The following is a 19,209-nucleotide window of genomic DNA, read 5'->3' as shown; positions in this document are numbered from 1 at the left end:
ACCCTGTACACATGGAAAGAATTTCCTTTCACATACAAAATCTTTAAACTTTTCTGCAACCTGCTCCTCAGAATTCTCTTGGGTAAATTGTGAACACATTCCCACTTTTTAACTTATCACTGATTCTCCCTCTTTTATCTGTACACAAACCATTAGTTTTTCTTCAGCCTGAACCTCAGAACTCACAGTACTCTTACTTCCAGTACTTTTCTGCACCCCTATAAGTCTAACAGATTTTCCCTGCAATTTCCAGCACACTGACTTTGTATGTCCAACTTTATTACCATAAAAACACCTCAATTTTCGAATGTCACTTCTACCCTCAGCAAGTCTCTTTTTATCCTGAGGAAAAAAAACTTCCTGCAAATTTCCACCTACCCCTTCTCTTCCCTGATCACCCACCTTCCTTTCACCTTCCCACTTTCTATCCTTTTCTGATTTAAAAGGGTGATGAAAAAAAAGGTTTAGCTCCATGAACTAACTCATAATCATCAGCTATCTCTGCTGCTTGTCTTCCTGTTTGAATCCTCTGTTCCTCCACATGAGTTCTCACTACCGAAAGAATTGAATCTTTAAATTCTTCCAAAAGCATTATCTCTTTAAGAGCTGCATGTGTTGTCTCTATCTTTAATGCCCGTATCCACCGGTCAAAATTACTTTGTTTTACTTTTTCAAACTCAATATAAGTTTGCTCAGGCTGTTTTCTCATATTCCGAAATTTCTGCCTGTAGGCCTCAGGAACCAACTCCTATGCACTCAAAACAACCTTTTTTACCACATCATCGTCAGGATTTTCCGCACCCACCAGCGTTGCGATCTTCTGGTCCCGCCGCAAGTCAATGGGCTTCCGGCTGGGGCACCGCCTCACCCACAGCGGGTCTCGCCCAGGACAGGGGCCAGAAAATCGCAGCCCATAGCTCACCGACGTTTCTTCTGACAGTGAAGCGTAAACCTCAAACCTTGCGTGCCAGCTTGTCCTGCATGAGTACAGATGGAGACTGTATAAGCAGGACACCCGCCAAACCAGATGATAAGTATGCATGGCATGTGTCCGTGCTGAGTGGTCCCACGGACGGGTTAAGGACTATAAGGTGTGTGCGACAGAGTGAATGGTGATGTCCGTTGAACTGGCAGTGTGTGAGATCCCTGTGGATGTGTGATGTGCTTGTGAGTGTGTGAGTTGAGAGTGATGAGAAGAGTGACTTACCCTGGTGGAACATAGGAGATCATTCATCCTCTTGTGGCACTGGGTGGCTGTCCTCTTTTGCAGGGTGTAGGCGCTGACCACCGCAGCCACCGCTTCAGAAGCTGGAGTGGTGACCTTGCTTTCTGGTCTTCGCCCAGACCAGGGGTAGAGGACGTTGTGGGGGGGCTCCCAGTGCACCCAGAGGGCACCTGAGAGAGGCGTCGCTGAATTTGGAGGCAGCACGCTCCCTCCCTTTGGCAGCCATGACTTTCCAGCAGCTTCCAATTACTGAAGGCCTGAGGTGACAGTGAAGCGGGCAATTCACAAGCCACCCCGCCAGCGATCCGACATATTTCCTGGGAATGTTTCCTGCCTGCTACCACACTTAGTGCAAATCTTGGACGATTCCGCCAATAGATTTAAACCCATCATCATTATTTTGCTACACAAAGTTGTCTAAGACCCCAAACTTTCCTTTGTATGTTTTCAATAAATTGCTTATTTAAATTTTTTGAGTGAATGACACAGGCATATTCTTTATATTGGAAAATTTCTAGTTTTCTAAGAAATTATGTATCTGTGAGACCAGAAAGCATCTCATTGTTTAATGGCAAGTTCCTGCACATCTGGATCATATGCAAAAATCACATAAGGAGCTCAAGCTGGATTTCAATTTGCTTTGCTCAGGTCTGCCAGCCCTTTTATAGATCTGAGGGGTACCTCTATTCACAGCATTGTATTTTATGTGCTCACTTCTTTAAACTCTTCAGTTTAAAAAAAGTCCTGTAAATTATGCAGATTGGATAATAGGGCCATAGGGAACCATACAGAGAGTATGGCTTAATAAAGGTCACGGTACAGATAGAGAGTCATGTAGAAACTTTGTGCTGAATTTTAGCACACATAAGTGGGTGAGTTGCAGTCTGGACAGATGTTACAATTTTAAAAATCGGAAACCTGGCCCCAACTTTCCCCAATCCACCCCCTTTTGGTATTTAGAAAGGGGTTCAAGAATTGGGCAGTCACTACTCCCAAGTGATGTGTTGGCAATTTAAATATTTTATTGAGTCTGGCAGCCTATGTTTTAACCTGGTTTGCACATTTTATAGTGGGTGGCTGGGAAACCCAGCAAATGAAATAAGGTGAGGAGAGCTTTGGGGAGAGGGTTGATGCCTGCTCAGCCCTTCTTGTGTGCCAACAGGAGCAGGAATGTACACCCCACGGTATCCCAAGCTCCTCCCTCCACATTAGATCCTCCCACCACAAAAGCTCCCAAAATCAGGGAAAGGACACCCCCTTGGGGGTCAGGGATCAGAAACCCCTACACACTTTCTTGCATTAAGGATAGAATCCCATCCTCCCACCCCAGGATCGGAACCCTGCCAGTGTTTGGGATTAGGTTGTCCACATCCAACAACTCCACCCCCAGGATCTGACCCCCAGCGTCAGTGTTCCGGCATCTCCCCACTGCCCCCCAGACCCCAACATAGGGTTTGCACCCAACCCCGCCCCCCAGAACTGGACTTCAGGTCATGGATCAGACCTACCTGGTAGAGCGGCCTTCTCTAGAGTCTGCCCTGCCTGACTGGAAGCCAAGCCTATGATTCCGGATCTGGGGACCTACTAAAGCCAAAAGTCAGATGCTGTGGAATGAAAACAAACAGCATGCATGGTAACCGGAATCTGGTTTTGCACCTGAAACCCCACACAACCCCTCATCCTGGCAGTCCACACCTGTTAATATCCAGGCCTTTGGCACTGAAATAGCCATTCATAGTACTTGTTCTATCTGCAATTATGGCACATTGTCATATGTTAAAGCTAGCTTGTGAAAGGGTCAGGCACGGTGTCACTGTGCTGATGATTCATGTTTTAATGTCCAGGTAGAAAATAGCGACTTTACATTAATGACCAATGAGCTCTCAATCTATAAAGTGTTCCTTCAGCCACCAGAGGGAAAGGGATAGCAGTGGCCAGATATTACCTCAATGGAAAGAAGTAAAAGTCAAAGGGTAAATCACCCATGGGTCATACATTCTTACACAAGGATCCATTCTCTGCAAACAAAAGGAATATGTTCAAGCCTTGCACTTTTTTTGAATTATACATGGGCTTGGGGAGCCTGTAATTCCCTGTTGCTTTCTTCATGGCAACACTTCGGTCAATCAGCTTCGACTTGCCAACCAATCAGCAGCCTTTTCTCCTGTGGTGTAAATTGTTGTGATCATTTGAAATTTGGCATTCTTGCGTTTGTCCTGATGAGAGCAAGACAAAAGCTTTGGCAACATGTCTCTCTTTTCAGCAATAATATGTTTCACTTGTTACACAGATTAATTGTTCATTTTACAAAATAAGGAAAAGAATTTAATGAAAATGCAACATGTTGCATAGTTCACAATGCGAAGAAGGACCTAGCTGAATATGTTATGAAAAATACTGTAATAGTGAAATTTTTCACCACCAGGTGATGCCATTGGTGCTTCGCCGTGCAATGCATTCTGGGAGATATGATGTTTCTGTGGACAGCTTAAACGTGTGAGCTACAATGTCCATCTGAATTTTTGTTCATAACATGGTCTTTTGCTGACAAACGACAGATCTCAGACATCTTATGTTACTCCCTCAGGAATGAAAAAAAAGAGGTTTACCCGAGGCCCTGATGATGAAAAATAAAATATATTAAATTATGCAATTTGACGCACATAGGAATGCTGAAGCCTGTCAACATGGTAGTTTACAGCAATTCAAACATATTTCACGAGTGTTCGGTAAATCAACATAATGGACTAAGAATTGCAATTGTCAGACACTAAACAATCACGTCAGTCATTAAAGCAAACTGGGGTTAATTTTAGATATAACTTGGTGAGCCCTCTGAATACAGCTGATTTCGGTATCACTAGATGGCTTAGGAGTCGATACGGGAGGCGCCTTGTTGCAGTGAGCCTGCCCTACTTTGTGATAAGAAGCTCAAGGTTACCTCCCTGGCTGGAACATTGTTTACATTCAGAAGGCGGGATAAAGCCAGCTAATGAGATTGCCACTCCATGACATTTTCTGCAGTGTGTTCTGTCTAAATGAGTTAAAGGTGGTATTCATTTCTCCTAGTTTCGGAAAAGAAATGCTTGCTGCTTTCAGCTCCTTCATGTGGCTGCTGTCCAATAGACTAGCCTTCACCTTTCTTGGCAATTTGATCTAGGATAGGTCTCCATTTTTCTCACTTTGTCATCTTAATTAAGCAATAACTTCAGCCTAAACTAAAAGGAAACATCACTTAATGCTGTATCCTGTATTGTTTAAAGCACAGAGGATGCCAGTGGATATCTGTCATTTTTGCTGTAGTGCTGTCTTGTGTATTCAAATTCTTGCAGGTGTAAATCTATTTCTTTCATCATTTGCATCAACAAAAAAATACATTGGATCTGATTTTACTCCTCTTCTGGGGATACTCCATTTTCTGTTTGTTTTGAACAGATACGTCTCAGCATTCTTCAACAGCAGTTTGACTTTCCTTTCCAGAGGAGAGGGTCAGGCAAATTTTTATCTTCACTGTTTGGGCAGTGATCTGACAGAGTCGACCATTTGCCCATTATGGCAACCACATGACTTTAAGTCATCAAAACGAGTAGAATGAAAATTGGGCAGCTTCTAGACCAGCAAGGCCAACAACTTTACCAGATCACCATCCGGGCAGTGAAGATGATCGCCCCCGGCATGTCAATGCATTCTTTCCAATTCATCAGGACAAAGATAGACAATGTAAAACTGGCAGGATGTGTCGCCCAGGTATTACACCATAGAAGAATGATTGTTAAGTGAGGAGCTGGATTTTGAGTGCCCATCAGTGGCATTTAAAAAAAATAAGTACAAAGAAGAAGGAGAATCGGGTAGCAGAGAAATCATTGTTCTTTCACACCACATAGTTAGGCCCATTCATAACCTATGTTGGGAGAACAGAAGCCTTTTCCCAACAGAGTACTATGTCAGAAAGTTGGCTTCAACCAATGGTTTAGCAGGTATAAATCCTGATCACTGAACTCCCTAAAATATGGCATTAAAATTGATGCTAAATCATTAATAGCTCTAAGGTCATTAGGGTGGACGGTGTTGGAAATTAAATTGTGGAACAGTATTAAAAGTACAGAATAAGCTTTATGTTGCTTGCACTCTGTGCTACACTGAGACTGAGAGCATTTGAACTGTCAGAGCCATGAAGCAGAGAAATATTTCAATCTTTGTTGTGGACTTACTTCACTTTGATAGACATTAAATATTAACTTCAAAGAAGCAGGCAGTGACCCTTGTGTTTAGCAATTTATCTGTTGATTCATGCCTACATATTCTGGAGGTAATTTTAACTACAGGCAATAGTGGAAAATGGGGGCACATAACTTGGCTTCCGATAATATACCCTCTTCACTTTTTTCTTCCATTGATTTCAATAGTTCGATACTGCTTTAAGTTAAAATGATCACCTCTGAGTGACACAAGCTGAATCTAATGTACATGCAGGGTTTGCAGTGCTATGTGGGACATTGGAGAACTGGATAAGGTTAACAATCTTTTGCTGGAGCAGACACTTGCACTCAGGCTTTGCATTTATTGGTCCAGGTTGTAATGAAGGTCAATATCGACATTTCGGCACTGCATGGGAAAATGACAATGGGCCGTCAAATAATACTAAACAAACTTGAGGATCGCGATGTAAAATAGGAACAAAGTGCTACAGTCAGTGCAGAGCCAACAAAGGCTATTATTTTTAAAACCTATACTAATGTTTAATGGAAATGACAAATTTCAGTGCCATGTGTCTAAAGTTTTATCCAATATTGGCTAATTTTTACTTCTTGCTTCAGCACTGTGGCAAAAAGCATTAAGTTACTTTTCCACATTTAGGAGACATTAAAATATGCAGAACATGACTCATTTTGTTAGTGTTGCAGTACACTTCTAATATTCCTGATATCATTCAAAATATTTGATTAATCAAATGAGTTCTTGAATGAAGAGTTTTAGTCCAAGAATTGAATTTTTCATCTCATTTATTCAGTGAGCCTATACATTGTCCTTAATCTGCTCAAATAATAGCAAACTGGTTATTGAATATAATGAGTATTTTGCAATTATGGCCTGGATTTGAACCCGCAGGCGAGCTCTCTGAGGAGGAGCTGTAGTAAGGCCGGAAACCTGGAAATATGGGTATCCCAAATGTCCTGCAGAATTTAACTGTAGGGCTTCTTACAGTGGGGTCCCTACCCACTGGCAGCCTGATTAAGAAGCTGAAGGCTTTTGGGAGGCCTGCTTCAGCAGGCCAAACCCTACGAGAGCAGTTAGATATGCTAGGAAAGTGAGAGAAGATCTTAGGGGGCTTGAGGGGAGAGGAGGCCTGATCCCGGGGAGATAGGCTGCCTAGATGCACAGCTAGTGGAGGAAGGGGGTGAAGCATGGGGCATGTGGAGTGTCAGTCAGGAGCTCCCGATTGAGAGGCGTGGTGCAATGGTGGTTACAGGGATTCTGTTTGCAGGGCGGGGTGGTGAGGAGGTTGGGGAGGGGGGTTGTGTAGGATATTGGTCAGGAGGAGCAGACGGTGGTTGATGGAAAGATGGCGTTCGAGGGGAAGATGGTGGACCATAGTGTTGGCGGGGAGGGGAGGTCCGATGGTTGTCGGTGGGGTACACATGAGACAGTAGATGGTGGTTGGGGGCGCAGAGAGATCACAGGGGATGTACGTGGGCCTGGATGAAATGCTCCTGCCCACAAACAAAACCATTTACTTCATGGATTCAGCCCTTCTCACCTTCTTTCAACTGGCGGCTTGTCTAAAGCCTCGGAGTCCGAGCAGCTGTGTTTAAAAATGGAATGACTATTACAATAAAGGCAGGCAGCCTTAGTACGGATAAAAGCAAAATTCTGCGGATGCTGGAAATCTGAAATGAAAACAGAAAATGCTGAAAAATCTCAGCAGGTCTGGCAGCACCTGTGGGGAGAGAAACAGAGTTAATGTTTCGAAGCCATGTGACTCTTATTCAGAGCTCTGAAGCAGTCATATGGACTCGAAACGTTAACTCTGTTTCTCTCTCCACACATGCAGCCAGACCTGCTGAGTTTTTCCAGCATTTTCTGTTTTCATTTCAGCCTTATTATTGTGTTTAAATGATCCACTCGCTTTCTTGGGGCAGATTAGTCACCCACCCTCTAACCTGCCTCCACTAGAACCGAAACTGGACGGGTTTGAGGCAGGTTTGGTTCCTGTTCCAGGTTTTTTTTGCATTTTAACCTCTGACACAACCCCAACCCGCCAATTTCTGGGGGGGGGTTAAGGTTCAGTCCTATGTATCTCTAAAGGACCGTGTAACATTCTCAGCCACACTGCTGGCTCAAAGACTGAGCTGCCTATTGTAATAATCATAATCCATACTGATTTATTAGCTGGTATGGCTATTAAATGTCCTCCCCTTTACCCATTCATATCAGTAAAAGTTGCTGACATTCTGCAGTTCAACCAGATGTTCAAATTAGGGACGAGGCTGAGTGAAAAAGTCCAAACACATTTCACAGCTAACAGCTGAACTTTGTACAATTTGGGTGGCAAAAACAGACAGCAGGTTTCAGGAGTAAACATTGGTGAAGATAAGCAGGAAAAATGCTTCAAACAAAACTTATCATTGACCCTTTGTGCACTGCAATGGTAACATAATAGTGGAAATTAAGTAAACCTGCAGTAGTTTTATACGTGTATTGTATTACATGATGATGAAGTGATAAGGCTTGTTAACTGAAAACAAGGGACTCAAACTGAATCATTAACAGTGTAGAGAACTAATACAAGATCATCGCAAACATAACTGACCATGGTTTATGAAACTCTCCCAGTAACTCATCAAGTTTATCCAGTGATAGGTGAGTTAAGGTGGGCCAAATTGTCTTCCTCATCCATAATTATCTTGAGAACAGATGAACCACACAGGCCAGGAAAGTCTAATGTTCGATCATCTGACTAGGTTGAACTAGTTGATGTCAACTGTAAGATAATATCACTCTTGGATTAGCATAAGGTTGCCAACTGTGATTAAACATATTCCTGGAGGTTTCATCACATGACTTGCCCCTATGCTCCAGCCAATCCTCGGCCAACACATCCATCCTTGTGATGTACTGTCTTCCTACACCAATTGGAAAGCTAAAAGACTCATTACCCAATTGGATGCTGCTTGACAGTCAGCCAAATAGCTTTCCCCCCACCCCATTATTATAAATATTTTTATATCTGGTAAAGAGAAATGTTCAAAGAAAATGTTAATTAACTGTTTTTCTTAATGTCCCTATGATTTTTCTCCAGGGTAGCAAACAGCGCTGTCCTGGTGATTGATCTTCAATTCCTGAAGAGTTGGCAACACTAGATTAGTGAGGGGGAAACCAGCTATGACTCCTGATTGGCTCCAAATAAAAGGTGTGGCTATGGGTACCCGCATGGGCCCCAGCTATGCCTGTCTCTTTATGGGGTATGTGGAACATTCCTTGTTCCAGTCCTACTCCGGCCCCCTCCCACAACTCTTTCTCCGGTACATCGATGATTACTTCGGTGCTGCTTCATGCTCTCGTCGGGACCTGGAAAAATTTATTAATTTTGCTTCCAATCTCCACCCCTCCATCATTTTCACATGGTCCATCTCTGACACTTCCCTTCCTTGACCTCTCTGTCTCAATTTCTGATGATAGACTGTCCACCAATATCCATTACAAGCCTACCGACTCCCACAGCTACCTCGACTACAGCTCCTCACACCCCGCTTCCTGTAAGGACTCCATCCCATTCTTTCAGTTCCTTCGCCTCCGTCGCATCTGTTCTGATGACGCTACCTTCAAAAACAGCTCCTCTGACATGTCCTCCTTCTTCCTTAACCGAGGTTTTCCACCCACGGTCGTTGACAGGGCCCTCAACCGTGTCCGGCCCATATCCTGCGCATCCTCCCTCACGCCTTCTCCTCCTTCCCAGAAACATGATAGGGTCCCCCTTGTCCTCACTTATCACCCCACCAGCCTCCGCATTCAAAGGATCATCCTCTGCCATTTCCGCCAACTCCAGCATGATGCCACCACCAAACACATCTTCCCTTCACCCCCCCTGATGGCATTCTGTAGGGATCATTCCCTCCGGGACACCCTGGTCCACTCCTCCATCACCCCCTACTCCTTAACCCCCACCTATGGCACCTCCCCATGGCCACGCAGAAGATGCAACACCTGCCCCTTCACTTCCTCTCTCCTCACCGTCCAAGGGCCCAAACACTCCTTTCAAGTGAAGCAGCATTTCACTTGCATTTCCCCTAACTTAGTCTACTGCATTCGTTGCTCCCAATGCGGTCTCCTCTACATTGGAGAGACCAAACGCAAACTGGGTGACCGTTTTGCGGAACACCTGCGGTCTGTCCGCAAGAAAGACCCAAACCTCCCTGTCGCTTGCCATTTTAACACTCCACCCTGTTCTCTTGCCCACATGTCTGTCCTTGGCTTGCTGCATTGTTCCAGTGAAGCCCAACGCAAACTGGAGGAACAGCACCTCATCTTCCAACTAGGCACTTTACAGCCTTCCGGGCTGAATATTGAATTCAACAACTTTAGATCTTAAACTCCCCCTCCCCCCATCCCCACCCCGTTTCTCCCCCCTCCCTTTTTTTTTCAATAATTTATATAGATTCTTCTTTTCCCACCTATTTCCATTATTTTTAAATCTAAAACTAAAACTTTGTTAGTCTTTCCACCCCATCCCCACTAGAGCTGTACCTTGAGTGTCCTGTTTTCCATTCTTAATTAGCACTTTTCTTAGACAATATCACCACCTTCAACACCTCTTTGATCCTTTTGTCTGTGACATCTTTTGATTATCTGCTCCTATCACTGCTTGCTTATCTCCACAATCACCACACCCTCAACTTCTCTCTCCCCACCCCACCCCCCACCTTAAACCAGCTTATATTTCACCTTTCTCCTAACTATGCTCCAGTTCTGCCAAAGGGTCATGAAGACTCGAAACGTTAACTGATTTCTTCTCCACCGATGCTGCCAGACCTGCTGAGTTTTTCCAGGTAATTCTGTTTTTGTTATGGCTCCTGATTGCTATTTAGTGTTTCCTGCTGGAATGTGCTTTTGGTAGATGCCAAATGAAGACAGAGTTGGGTTCAACTTGATTCGGATCTGCCCCTCAGGGCACATAAATGAATCATGCACTTGGGCAACATTCTCCACCTTAGAATTGTACACCAGGAAGGAGTCAACACCTTTAGGAGACATAGGGGAAAGAAAAATTGGCAAATGAATAAAAAGACCCATTACATAAATTGATGCCAGAAACATGACATAGTCATGAAGGCTGTTGTGTTTGCAAATGAAGCATGATTTCACCTATTTGTCATTTGCAGTAGATCAAACCATATGCATTGTCTAAATTCCTTTCCTAATGTATTTTTCCCACCAAACTACATGAGGAATGTTTTGTTTATGAAATCTGGTTTAACAAGTTCAACTACAGGCTGTGCTGAAGGTGCAAGCAAATTAGCTGTAGGGTAGTTTCAAACACAGGTCCTCTCCTGAGCTGAAACAATTTAGACAGTTTAGCAGAACCTTTTCTTGATTAAACTGTTTTACGAAATCCAAGGCTGGCAACATTTTTCAAGCGAATCTTAGAATGAGGCGTTTAACGAACCTGTAAAATATTTGTGTTGAAATGAAAAAAAAGGCTATTCCATGCAGTAAAGCACAGTGTTTAGTAATAACTCAGTAAAAACACAAATGAATAATTCTCCAATTACAGCTCCCTTTATTACTGGGTTCATTCTTCTGAATCTTTATGCAAAGAAGGAACATGTGTTAACTATTTCCATGAACTTTTTGTTGTCCAACTTTATACAAGCAGTTAATCCGGTCCTTGGAGTTTGCTATACAGAGAAAAATGGATGGCTGGAAGTGATTATAGGACAGCAAGGTTTATTTGGGGGATTTGGACAATGTCAAAAAGTCATCTGAATTTCCCTATCTGAATATAGTTATTATTTAATGTTTGTGACTTTCTATAACATATACTGTTCCATCCTTCCATTCTTATATATTGTATATAGGCAGATATACATCTTTATCTATATATACATATAACCATTCATGTACACATGCTATGGGAGAGAGGTTTCAGTCGTTCAGCTTACAGCAACTATTAATGCTGATGCTAGCTATCAATGAGTTCCATTTTCATGCACAATGACTTTCAGGCCTCAATTCTCCTCTTCTCACTCAAGGAGGTGTCACGATAGGAATTTCACTTCCAACCAACCGAACAATGACTCAATCCATTTTTCAGGTTTATGGATTATTATGGAGGTGGGATTCCTGCTGCACCACCAGATGTTGTCACTTACAGGGCAGAAGCCAATCTTTTTTTACAGGCCTTCAGTTAAGAGGAATCACCCGAAATGGAAGGAGATTTGCAGCTATTAGGCCTTTTTCCCTCGATTAAGAGACTTTCAGGCATTCTAGCCATTATTTCAGTAACTACTGCTTGGCTTCTCTTGGCAGCCCCAGGACGTGAGTACAAAAGGGGTAGACAGCCATGAGACCTTTGCCAAGCCTCTTTCCCTTCGGGACTTACCTTCCAGTCAAGTCTTGATCCTGGCAGGTGGCTATTGGGCCTCCCACTCTTCATATTTCCCTCTTGTTTCCATTTCTGTACTAATGGCATTAACATTTGGTGGGCTATGTTTCCATGGGTTTTGGCGATCATCCAGTACCTTGCTCAAGGGAACATTCTTGGTTTGTAAGGTCAACCACTGAATTTCAGCAAACTATTCAAATGCAAAAGACATCACAGACAAGCACATTCCTTTTCTCCTCTAACAGGAATTCTCAGTATGGACCATTGGATATAATTGTAGAATAATAGTGTAGGAAGAAATCATTTGCCTTATCAAGTTGTGCTGGTATTTTTTCTCTTCATTAGCCACAAAGTCAGCTCCTACTCTATTGCTTGTTTTCTGTATCTTTTACCATTTTGCTTTCTCATGCAAATATTTTATTTGCTTCTGAATAGTACGGATTCTTCCTTAATAATGGCTTGCGACAGATTGATTCAGTTTCTCATCACCCTCTGTGTAAAGAGTTGTACCCATTCATTATTTTATGATTATTTATCTTAAATTTTTGCACTGTCATAGCTGTCTCACTGACCAATGGAAAAAAATCCATCATAACCAACGCTATCAAAAATTGCTGGAGTCTTGAAAATCCCGATTCTCCCTATGAAACCTAGGAGTCAATTTGCCTATTTGTGGTCTTATATGCTTGCACTGCCACATTTATTGTCCTATCTCTTAACTTCTGGTCCTACTTCCTACTCTTCCTAAGTACATTTCTCACTGATCCTTTCCCTCTTGAGGAGCCTTTGTACCTGCTCTGTTAGCTCCCCTATCCTCATTCCTGAGAAGCAATTCATCATTTAAGAATCCTCTTTACATTACCATCACTAGCATAGCATTCCAGTAGTTAGTTTTTGCTGCTGTGGTTACCACTTACTGGAAGATGATTACTCAATTTGTTTGACCTGCACCACTCTTCATCTTTCATGGTGTGGAATCAGCTTCTCACAATGTACATTTAACAGTTCTTCCTTGTATATCATGCAAATTGTCTCTTATTGTTTCTCAAGCTCAATGGCTGGGTTGAGTCCGCCTGGAAATGTTTCTCGTACTTGTGGTTGGATTGAATGCTCATGAGGGTCGGTTTTCAACTTGCCACCTGGACATAAAACTGGCAATGTGGATCGCTCATTCGTTATAGAAAGCATCCGGTTTTAATTTCCATTAAGAAACACCAGTTCTGTACATGGATGGCAAGTTGAAGATCTAACTCTCCGAATTTCCAGATATCCATACATCACGATCATTTAACAAATGACTAGTTTCCAGCATTCCAACATTATGGATGGACTCGCAGCAACTCAAGTAACATAAAAGTGTTTCAAGGCTAATGTAAAAAAACAAAGACTTGCATTTATATCGCACCTTCTACGACCTCAAGATATCCCAAAGTGCTTTACAGCTAACAAAGTTGCACAATCAGCAACGTGTTAATAGCCAGAAAATTTGTTTGCAGTTAACTGAGGAATAAATATTAACCCAGAACACTGGGAATAACTCCCCTATTCTTCTTCAAAATAGTGCCATGGGATCTTTTACATCCACCTGATAGGGCAGATGGGGCAGAAGCACTAACAGTGCATCCCTCCTTTGGTTATGTACTGGAATGTCAACCTAGACTTTGTGCTCAAGTCTCTGGACTGAGACTCGAACCCACAATCTTCTAACTCAGAGGTGAGAGGGTTACCAATTGAACCAGAGCTGACAGATGGCGATCAGCGCCAAATACCAGTTCAGGGCAAACTCCTTGTGCTCAGTCGTTGGCCTCGCAGAACTCAGTAAATCAGGTCTGGGAATCCTGACTGATCTTTCTGTCTGTCAGGCTCAGAATGCTGAGACCACGCTGGTCTGCAAAATATATATTTAGAGACCGACAGCTTTCAAAAGAAAGAAATTCGAACTTCCAGTTGATAGCTGAAAGGATGACACGACAAGGGGCAGAAGTTCCCGTGCCCGCTGGCGGCGGGCGTGTTCAGCGGCGTGAGCGGACAATATGGCGAGAAGGCCAAAAATCAGTTTCACGACGTCGTGAAGCCAGTTTGCGATTGTCCGCTCAGCCCATCGATGGTCCCGCCATCGGACTGCGGGAACCTCATTGTAACACATCTGCATATCATTATAAGGCTCAGCCTTCCGGAATCATCCCCCACCGCCCCCCACCACCTCCCGGCTGGATCGTCTGCCCACATCAGCGGGAAAACACGCCGGAGTAGAACACAAAAACAAAAATACCTGGAAAAACTCAGCAGGTCTGGCAGCATCTACAGAGAGGAACATAGTTAACGTTTCGAGTCCGAATGACCCTTCAACAGAACTAAGTAAAAATAGAAGAGAGGTGAAATATAAGCTGGTTTAAGGTGGGGTGGGACAAGAAGAGCTGGATAGAGGGCCAGTGATAGCTGGAGATAACCAAAAGATGTCACAGGAAAAAGGACAAAGAGGTGTTGAAGGTGGTGATATTATCTAAAGGAATGTGCTAATTAAGGGTAGAAAGCAGGACGAGCAAGGTACAGATAGCCCTAGTGGAGGTGGGGGGAAAGGGATCGAAATAGGCTAAAAGGTAGAGATTAAACAATGGATGGAAATACACTTAAAAATAATGGAAGTAGGTGGGAAAAGAAAAATCTATATAAATTATTGGAAAAAACAAAAAGGAGGGGGAAAATCGGAAAGGGGGTGGGGATGGAGGAAAGAGTTCATGATATAAAATTGTTGAACTCAATATTCAGTCCGGAAGGCTGTAAAGTGCCTAGTCGGAAGATGAGGTGCTGTTCCTCCAGTTTGCGTTGAGCTTCACTGGAACAATGCAGCAGGCCAAGGACTGACATGTGGGCATGAGAGCAGGGTGGAGTGTTGAAATGGCAAGCGAAAATGTGTTCACCCATGCAACGAACTGTGATCAGAATTTCATAATTTTTGAACACCTTAACTTCTAGTTGCTGCCCTGATAGCAGGGGTGGAGACACCCTATGCAATGGTTGGCCCTGTTGCCTCTGGTGCCTTTGGCATGGGTTCTCTGGAGGGCTGAGGCCGTGGGGGCCCCGGCTTGCTCTGGCTGTCCTCCTGTGGGCCAGCTGCTCTCTCTGCAGTGACAGAGGATGAGGTTGAGGGGGACACAGGCAAAGGGGACTTGGAGGTAGTGGACAACCTCTGAAACCCCCGAATGGATAACCCAGGGATGTCCAGCTGCAGCTCCCCCTCCCTTCGGGTGCCCGAGGGCCCTGGTCTGACTTCTTGAGGGGAAGGAGCACCTGGGGGGGGTGTCGAGGTGCCCTATTTCCCTCTTGTGCCGCCACTGCAGGAACTCACCCATGGCTTCCGCAATGGAGTGCAGGTCTGCACACATCTCCGCATTCTGCTGTTTCAGGGTCTCCATGGCATCCACCATCCTTCCCATGGAGATCTCCGTACAAGCACATGTGGGCACCACTCCATCAGAGAGCAGGCAGACACACTCCTCCAACTCAAGTGCCATTCTGTTGAGGGCTGCCAACAGCTCTGCGTGATGTTCCCCCTCTTCTGCTGACTCTCCATGATGAGTTGGAAGGCCAAATCCAGAGGATCATCATCTGACTCAAACTTCACAGATGCCTCCTCCTCAGCAGTCCTCCAAGTGCTGGGGATCTTGACAAAGCCTGCCCCCTCCTGCTGCTGACATGTGTCCGTGCGGTGACCACCAGATTGTGAACCCAAGCCTGCTCTAGATCTAGCTCCCACTGAGATGTGTGTCTCTGCGCTGGTGGAGGGTGTGGGTAAGCGCTGTGATGGATCTCCCAGGCTGCTTATTACCACCTCTTCAATGGAGGAGTTACCTTAGCTGGAGGTGAGGATATGGATGGAGCTGAGGGACTGGCTGACTAAGGGTGTCGGTCGCTTTGCAGAGCTCCCTTTGAACCAAAGTAGAGATAATTAGTGTATGGCAGTACAGTCATAGCAGGTAGAGAGCACTCACAGTTGCATTGAGAGAGGGATGATGTCGTGCAGGATCCTCACGAGGGTGTTCGCCACCGACCTCACCGTCACTGCAGGCACAGTCCACATCCTCACCAGTCAGCACAAAGGCATAATCCTCAAAGTGAGTGAGGGGCCTAATGTGGGCCACTCCACTCCCAGCCTGGGACCTCTCCTTGCTGATGTGAGCAGGCTTCTCCTGCATGAAAACAGATGGGGAGAGTGTGAGCAGGACACATGGCACTGTGTGGAATGTTTGCGTGGTGAGCGGAGACATGGTCGGGATGAGGATGTGAGTCTGAGGAAAATGTGAGGGTGTGTGTGAGAGTTAGTGGTGTTGCCCCTTGAGGTGTGCGATCCCTGTGGATGTGCGATGGGTTTATGAGTGTGTGAGTGGAGAGTGATGAGAAGTGTGATTTACCCTGGTGGAATGGAGGAGATCATTCATCCTTTTACAGCACATTTGTCAAAAGTGTCAACACTTTTCTGGGACTTTGGAGACTCACAGTCTATCTTCTGTTGGCACACAGGCTGCTGCCATTGTCTCCACATGTGAACACCTTGCACCTTCTTCCCAATAAAACAGTCTGGACCCCCTTTAATCTCTAATAATCAAACTACAGAGGCTTGCTCTCAGGCAGACTTCAGGTCACATGAACCCCTTCATTTTACCTCAAATTAAAGACACAGTCCCAAAACATAACAATCTTATAAACCTCATAATTGTAACAGTATTTTTGAAAACATTGGCTCAATTTTTAGCTTGGGGCAGAAATCGAGGTCAAGGTCAGAGACAGATGGTAAACTATAGTAAGGAGAAATTCAGATAAATATTTGAGAGGCGGTTCAGGGTGGGAAGTGGAGGAGCGTTGGTGTGCAGGTGAGTGGATGGGCTGAATGGGGTTATGAGAAGCTAGGAGCAGGGGAGGCCTAAATTTTTTTTCACAGGCCTAGGAAGAGCATGATCCTGGATGCAAGATAAATAAAAATTAAATCAATGTATCATTTTGGGCCTCTTCTGGCTCCAGTTCCTCTACCCACTTAACTGCGGCTTTTGATGACATCAATCAAAGCCTGGTCTTCATATTTAAAGAAGGACTCTTCTGGCTTCCAGCAGCAGTGCCCCTCACCTGGTCAGGGAGCAGATTAAGATTGGAAGCTAGGGAACAGCATCAGGGTCAATGTGGTTAAATATCAATGGCCATTTTAACTGCCTGCATGGTTCCTGCATGGGCAGGGTCAAAATCGGCCCTTATATATAACTAGAGAGAGGCAAATGGTTGTAGGGGAAGCAATGGCGAATTAGCACAGAAAACTACAAACCACAGATACACCCATGTCTCAAAACTCAAGTTTTATTTCACAGCTTGATACCAGATTATTGAGTGCCTGTATACATATGAGAATGCTATATCCCTGGGGCTTTGTTGATATGGTAAAAGGCAGTATTAATCAGTTTTGACAAAGATTTTAATCCACACAAGTACTGGAAGGAAGGATTATATTCTGATACAGAACAGTGCACTGTGAAACCACACAGCAGTGGCTGCATCTAAAAAACAGAGCAACATACGTGACATCATTGCACAGTGTCACCCAGCCACTATAAGATTTCAGTCATGCTGTTTTACTTTACTTCTACATCTGGAAGTTAAAGAAAAGCATGTTATGGCTCTTTTTTATGCAATCTGACTTTCATCTGAGCATAGCTTTAATAAAAAGGTTAGAAGAATGGTAATTCAGCATTCAATATTTAATTAATTGCAACTATGTTTTCCCAGGAACAGCTTTCAAAGATGATCCATGTTGGTTGCCCATGTCATAAAACAATGTAGATTAACTCTTTGAGTGCCAGACCTCTCAAGGCATACATATATTTTCAATTTTAAACTGTTAACCAATGACAAAATTGTACAGAATCAAATAAGATCATTCTTTAAGTAGTTTAAATATCTAAAGTGCTATTATTTCCAGTATTCAAAAGGATGGGAAAATTGAGTTGAAAAATAGGGATTTTGAGTTGAAATATTAGTTCTGCTGTTTCTGCAGCAATAAAATATTATCCATGTAGGAAAATGCTTGCACAGTTACAGGTTACACTCACCCTGTTACTTGTTTATGAAATGGCTGTGTTTGAATGCTTTCTTTTCACTTTCTTATCCTCAGTCTCCCCAAATCTGGAAACAAGGAGAGAGGACAGATGAGTTTTTAACATGTTCTTACTTACCTTTATGTTAAAGTCAATAATATCCCCTGTGCAGTGACTTTTCATCGTTTACTGAGTGGTTGCAATGGTTGTGCAGAGTGGAGCTAGGCATATCGCCACAGAGAAAGAGGGAGAGTTGGTCAGTAATTCCCCCAGGAATTTTTACATGCCTTCCTGTGGCGGTTTCAGGACCGGCATTGGAAGAACCTTGACCATGAGGTAACCTCATGGAGTTTATTTTCTGTTCTCAGGTGTTGAGGTTGCCTCATGCAGCCTAAAATAGAAGGGAGGAAGCCAAATAAGAAAGAATATAAGCCATCCAACAAGGCTTTGCAATTTATAGATGCCGCCTCCAAAATCATAAAAAGACCAATCATTTTTAACTAATTTGGCACAGCTTTCAGAATACATCTAAAACTATTTAACTGCCATATCACATAAAGGCAGCTTCTTGTGATGGAATTTCAAGATGGAAACCATGGGCGGGATTTTCCCCCTCAGGGCACTAAGTGCGGTGGGGGGTGTGAAAATCGGCATTTTATCCGCTGGCTGCAATGGCGGGTTTCAAATTGTATCTTCTGCTTCCTGCCCCATTAAATATACATGCCCGGGAAACATGCCTGGTCGCTGGCAGACAGCCTCTGATTCACCCATCCTGCCGTAAGCTTACTGCTTCCTCACTCCGGGCACCACATTTAAAGTGCAGCCGCACACAACATTCTCAATGTCTGCAGCCCAGCGCTGCTCTACTGATGACAAGGCCCCGAAAACCAAGAAGACAGCAGCCCCCACATTCAGTGATGTTTCACTGGGACGCTATTGGATGCAATCGAGACCTGGTGCGATGTACTCTACTCTCCCTCTGGCCGTAAGAGATCCAGCAAGCTAACCAATCCAGCTTGGGAGGCGGTGTCAGTGGTGGTCAGTGCCAACACTGCACAGGAGAGGTCAGGCACCCAGTGCAGGAAGAGGATGAATGATCCCATCCGTACCTCCAGGGTAAGTCAACCATCCCATCACACTCAGCTCACACACTCACAAGCCCATCACACATTCACTGGCATCTCACTCACTGCCAGCTCAAGGGACAATACCACTCAGTCTCACACACACACACCCTCACATCTCCACCTAAGCCCACCTCCTCTGGAGATCATGTCCTCATCCCATCAATGGCTCCCCTC

General features: G+C 44.2%; 1 long non-coding RNA gene across 2 annotated transcripts in view; it reads right to left on the bottom strand.

Annotated features, from left to right (window-relative positions):
• Positions 1-3,035: 3,035 nt before the first annotated feature.
• Positions 3,036-19,209, bottom strand: part of LOC144668187 (uncharacterized) — a 101,551-nt gene continuing 85,377 nt past the window's right edge. For both annotated transcript variants that reach the window (XR_013573448.1, XR_013573447.1), the window contains 2 exons: positions 17,924-17,996; positions 3,036-3,842 (listed from right to left, as the gene is read on the bottom strand). This is a non-coding gene — a long non-coding RNA (uncharacterized LOC144668187). The remainder of the gene's footprint in view (positions 3,843-17,923; positions 17,997-19,209) is intronic.

The sequence above is a fragment of the Cetorhinus maximus genome, chromosome 26, assembly GCF_964194155.1.
Source record: "Cetorhinus maximus chromosome 26, sCetMax3.hap1.1, whole genome shotgun sequence".
Classification (NCBI taxonomy): Eukaryota; Metazoa; Chordata; class Chondrichthyes; order Lamniformes; family Cetorhinidae; genus Cetorhinus; species Cetorhinus maximus.
The sequence above is the reverse complement of the archived record's forward strand: the minus strand, read 5'-3'. Positions and strand labels throughout refer to the sequence as shown.